Here is a 6,386-nt window from a genome sequence, read left to right as displayed (position 1 = left end):
AAACCCAAAACGAACAGAACTTAAATAAATAATCATAGCCAACAAACATATAATAGGTACAAATATAAATTAATAAATACATCTTAAAACAACGAAAAAGTAAACTGAATATTCAAATCAAACTTAAAACGAACAAAAATCCCTACAAACAAGAGTTTGGCTACTGCCCCCTTCTCTAATTGTAATTAAATAAAAAAAACAAGTTTTTTAAACCGAAAGTAGGTAGCGACATTAAAACTTAAAACGAACAGAAATTATTCCTTATATGAAAGGGGCTGTCCCCTCCTGAACGCTTCGCTCTTTACGCTAAAGTGTTTTATTGTTTTAAAAAATAAAGTTGTGAGACAGAGTCAAACTTTAGCGTAAAGAGCGAGGCGTTGAGGAGGGGACAGCCCCTTTCATATATGGAATAATTTCTGTTCGTTTTAAGTTTTAATCTCGCTCCTTACTTTCAGTTTAAAAAACTTGTTTTTTTTAATTTAATTTCTGATCGTTTTTAGTTAATGCAGCTTTTATTTTGGCTCACCGTCATTGAATAAGTAAACACAATTTTTTATTTCCTTTTATTGAACTTTTAATTTCCGTTCCAATGAGCCCTCCCACGATATTCTAGGACCACTGGGTCGATACGATCACCCCTGGGGAAAAATAACAAAAAAAACAGAAAAAAAAACAAAAAAACAAATAAACACGCATCCGTGATCTTTCTTCTGGCAAAAAAATGCAAAATACCACATTTTTGTAGATAGATGCTTGAAACCACTACAGTATGGTTCTCTTATACTCTGAATGTGATGGTGTGATTTTTATTAAGGTTCTATAAGTTTTAGGGGGTCTTTCCCCCTTTTTTTAAAAATCAGCCAAATTTTCTCAGGCGCGTAACTTTTGATGGGTACCACTAAACTTGATGAAATTTATATATTTGAAATCAGCATTAAAATATGATTCTTTTGATGTATCTATTGGTATCAAAATCCCGTTTTCTAGAATTTCGATTACCATTGAGCCGGGTCGCTCCTTACTTACAATTCGTTACCACGAACTGTTTGCAAGTCTAAAGCCTACTGCGTCATTTGTGTTTTATTGAAAACTACACATATCTTGAATAGTCCTTGGAAAGAACTAATAAAGAAGACAGTATATTTGATATGTAATGTAATGATATTAATTGTTGAAAGCTAAGCAATTCAAAATTTTGGTTTCACTGAAATTTTTATTTTTGTTTTCACTGTTGTAAGTACAAAAGAAAATATTTGTGATATAATTCATTTCCTTCCATATGAAGTACCTCTGGGGAAAAAAAATATAATAAATAATAATAAAACATTGAAGTCTTGTAGCTCTTTAGAATAGCCAACTCTATAGCGTTACCTCTGATTGTTTTATTATATTATTTTTAGCTTGAATAGAACAGGCACTTCTGGAGGCCCCAAAAGTCAAAACAGCACAATCAGGCAAATTATACAGTAATTGCACAAAATTACGGGAACAGTCACAAAGGTCACGAGTTAATGAAAACGACCAGGCCCCTTGGCCAACCATAGAAACATTCCTGGAATAGAAATATCCTATTTCTAACAAAAAATTTTCGAGGTGATCGTCGAATTAGAGATTTTCAAGGGCATTTTATCTTCACTTATGCTTCACTTCTTAACTTAACTTCACTTTTTTATCTGCTTTTTATCACCCGGCTCATTTTAAATGAGCCACATTTCATGTGGCTCACTTCAAGAGGGCCGAGGAGTTATGGAATTTTTTTTTATCTGCTTTATAAAAATTGCTGTACACATTTTAAAAGAATATCGTGGCCCAACGCCACTGGTAACAAAATTGGGCATAGTCGTTATATAAGCAACACGTAAATAAAACAAACAAATTATTGGGAATTAGGTGTGTCGTAGTAATATCTATCATACAGTAAAATGATGAATTACGATTCGATTGAAAAGACTTTAAAAAGAATCAGCAGTGAAATTAAAAACAACTCAAGGAAAGACCAAAAGGGGAAGACAAAGTCAAAAGCTTGCGTTAACATAAGTCTGTAAGAACAATAATTAAAACCTTTGAAATATTAATTACTAATACACAAGGACATTACCAGAAGCTTTGTTTCCGACAGATTTGTGTGAATTTATTTCGGGAAGAGGACAAACTCAAAATATATGGGGGAAGGACTGGTCCCAAAGTCCCACAGAAGATAAAAAAGAAAGGTCCCACAGAAGATAAAAAAGTTCAAGTTCTCTTCGGAATTTTATCAAAGAACACAATTCAATTCTAATTTCTCCAGAGAAAATAAAAATCTTCCACTTCAGTTCTTTATTTCACACAGACATAGAGAAATTTAAAGTTCAATTCTAATTTTTCGATTGAAGATAGAAAAATCAATATCATACCTGTGATTATTTTCATGGAAGATAAAAAGTTCTAGTTCAATTTAAAATTTAATCAATAAAGTGAAGGAAAGTTAAAGTTCTCTTCTGAACTTAACCACACAACACACTACAATTCTAATTTTTCCAGAGAAAACAAAAATCTTCCACTTCAGTTCTTTATTTCACAATGACATACAGAAATTTAGATTTCAATTCTAAATTTTTCGGTGGGAGATAGAAAAATTATTAACATTCTTATGATTATTTTCACGAAAGATAAAAAGTTCTAGTTCAATTATAAATTGTCTTAATGAAGTGAAGAAAAGTTCATGTTCTTTAGTGAACTTTACCAAAGAACACAATTCGATTCTAATTTCTAAAGAGAAAATAAAAATCTTCAACTTCAGTTCTTTTTTTAACAAATACATAAAGAAATTTAAAGTACAATTCTAAATTTTTAGGTGGAAGATATAAAAAGTATTATCATACCTGTGATTATTTTCCCGGAAGATAAAAAGTTCTATGTCAACTTAAAATTTCCTCAATGAAGTGAAGGAAAGTTCAAGTTCTCTTCTGAATTTTACCAAAGAACAAAATTCAATTCTAATTTAACCAGAGAAAATAAAAATCTTCCACTTCAGTTCTTTATTTCACAAAAGACATAAAGAAATTTAAAGTTCAATTCTAATTTTTGGTGGAAGATAGAAAAAGTAATATCATGCTTGTGAATATTTTCCCGGAAGATGAAAAGTTCTAGTTCAATTTAAAATTTTCTCAACGAAGTGAAGAAAAGTTCAAGTTCTCTTCTGAACTTTACCAAAGAACACACTTCAATTCTAATTTCACCAGAGAAAAAAAAAATCTTACAGTTCAGTTTTAATTTCCACAATGAAATAAAGAAATTTAAAGTTCAATTCTAAATTTTTCGGTGGAAGATAGAAAAAGTAATAATATGACTTTTATTGTTGTCCAATAAGATCAAAAGTTTCACTTTATTTATAATTTTTCTTAAACTCAGTTCTGATTTTTCTAAACGAAATGACAAGTTTAAAGTTCTGTTCCACTTTTATCATAGAAGATAGAAAAAGTTATACATTGATTGTGAATATTCAACATGAAGAAAAGGAACTCTACTTTAATTCTGAGTTTTCTCGAAGAAGTGCAAATTGTTCAAGTCAGAATTGAGAAAAAACTCAATTCTAAATTTTACCAATGAAAATGAAAAAACCTTCCACTTCAGTTCTTAATTTCTCAAAGACATAAAAAATTTAAAGGCCAGTTCTAAATTTTTCGTTTTAAGATAAGAAAAGTTTTTCTATGATTGTGATTATTTTCCAATGAATATAAAAAGTTTCACTTTAATTCTACCTTTCTTAAGTTCAATTCCTATCTTTCGCAAATGGTTGAAAAATTTTATGTTTTGTTCCAAATTTTTCATATAGGATAGAAAAATTTATATATAGTTTTGAATATTTGACATGAAGATATGGAGCATCACTTTAATTCTGAGTCTTCTCGAAGAAGTGCAAAATGTTCAAGTTCTCTTTTGAATTTTCTTAAAGAAGTAAAAAAAGGTAGCTCAATTCTGAAATTTACAAAGGAAAATGAAAAAAGCTTCCAATTAAGTTCTTAAGACTTCAAACATATAACAAATTACAAGTTATCTCTTAATTTTTCCAAGAAAATCAAAGGGCTTCACTTAAGTTCTGGTTTTTTTCTACAAGATGTGAAAAATTCAAATTTAAAATCTACTTTCATACCTTATGTTGATTGCAGTATACTGATTACTTGCCAGTCAAATTTTTAATTTAGAAACGGAACAAATTGTTCTATTATTGAAAGCAATCGTTCAAACTCCTTCATCTAACCTCCAAAACAATATTCACGGTTCAGTATAAATAATATTAATAAATAAAGAGAAAAATTTCTACATGATTAAGTGAGGTTAGGTTAACTTATAACGAGGTAGCAGGATTAGTTAAACTATACTTTTCCGGCGAGTAGGGTTAGGTTAGGCTCCTTAATTTTCGGTTAGATCAGATTAGGTTAAGTTAGATTAGACTACGTACGCTTCACGCATGTTAGCTTAGGTTAGGTGAGAGACAGGCAAAAAGTTAGGATTTTTATTAGGTTAGGTGAGATTAAGTTTGGTTTGGTTAGGTTAGGCTAGTTTAGCCTACGTACGCGCGCGTACATAAGCAGCCCTCGCCTCACCGAACTACACCTCACCCAATTTAATCTTGCCTAAGCTAATCCTACAGCTAACGGTTTGCATGTCTCTCGCCGAAACTAAGCTAACCTAAGTGAAGCGTCCGTAGGCTAGTTAGGTGTATGATTAGGTTAGGTTAGATTAAGTTAGGTTAAGTTAGGTTAGGCTATGTTAGCCTACGTACGCGCGCGTACGTAGGCTAACCTAGCCTAACCTAACTTAACCTAACCTAATCTAACCTAACCTAATCATACACCTAACTTGCCTACGGACGCTTCACTTAGGTTAGCTTAGGTGAGAGACAGGCAAAAAGTTATGTGTTTGATTCGGTTAGGGTAGATTAAGTTAGGTTAAGTTAGGTTAGAATAGGTTAGCCTAAGGACGAGGGCGTCAATCGGCTATCCTAAACTACCCACACTTACACGACCCGAACTTAATCTAACCTAACCTAATCAAACACCTAACTTTTTGCCAGTCTCTCACCTAACCAAAGCTAACCAAAGTGAAGCGTCCGTAGGCTAACCTAACCTAACTTAACCTAACCTGATCTAAACGAACTTAATCTAACCTAACCTTACCTAACCCTACTCGCCGGAAAAGGTTAGGTTAACTTAGCCTGAGAACTCATGATAACATAACCTAACCCAACCTAACTTAAGCCTGTAGAAATATTTCTATTTATTTATTAATACTTATTTAAGCTGAACCTAGCCTATTGCTGTGTAGGTTAGATGAAGGATTTTAAACGAGTGTCTTCAATAATATAACGAGTCACTCATTTTCTAATTTAAAAATTTGATGGGTAAATCCATAAGACAAAGGAGCCAAAATTTAATTTAAAATTAAAACAGAACTTTAAATTTTTCATCTCTTTGAGAAAAAAACCAGAACTGAAGTGGAGTTTTCTCGAAGAAGTGCAAAATGTTCAAGTTCTCTTCTGAATTTTCTTAAAAAAGTAAAAAAAAGTTAGCTCAATTCTGAATTTTACCAATGAAAATGATAGAAGCTTCCACTTCAGTTCTTAATTCCTCAAAGACATAAAGAAATTAAATATTCACAACGGTGACATTACTTTTTCCATCTTTAAACGAAAAGTTAGTATTGAACTTTAGATTTCTTGATGTCCTAGTAAAGTAATGAACGTAAGGTGAAGGTTTTCATTATTTTTGGTTACATTAGAATTGTATTATGTTATGCGGTAAAATTCAGAAGAGAACTTGAACTTTTCTTCACTTCGTTGAGAAAATTTAAAATTGAACTAGAACTTTTTATCGTCCATGAAAATATTCACAAGTCTGGTATTACTTTTTCTATCTTCCACCGAAAAATTAGAATTGAACTTTAAATTTCTTTATGTCTTTGTGAAATAAAGAACTAATATTCGACATGAAGATATGGAGCATCACTTTAATTCTGAGTTTTCTCGAAGAAGTGTAAAATGTTCAAGTTCTCTTCTGAATTTTCTTAAAGAAGTAAAAAAAAGTTAGCGCAATTCTGAATTTTACCAATGAAAATGAAAAAAGCTTCCACTTCAGTTCTTAATTCCTCAAAGACATAAAAAATTCAAAGTTCTCTTTTAATTTTTCCAAGAAAATAAAAAGGCTCCACTTCAGTTCTGGTTTTTTTCTCAAAGAGATGAAAAATTTAAAGTTCTATTTTAATTTTAAATTAAATTTTGGTTCCTTTATATTATGGATTTACCCATCAAATTTTTAAATTAGAAAATGAGTGACTCTTTCTATTATTAAAGACAATCGTTCAAAATCCTTCATCTAACCTCCAAAACAATAGGTTAGGTTAAGTAT

The sequence above is a fragment of the Artemia sp. Qi Xiang Cuo genome, chromosome 20 (assembly GCF_049724085.1).
Source record: "Artemia sp. Qi Xiang Cuo chromosome 20, ASM4972408v1, whole genome shotgun sequence".
Classification (NCBI taxonomy): Eukaryota; Metazoa; Arthropoda; class Branchiopoda; order Anostraca; family Artemiidae; genus Artemia; species Artemia sp. Qi Xiang Cuo.
The sequence above is the reverse complement of the archived record's forward strand: the minus strand, read 5'-3'. Positions refer to the sequence as shown.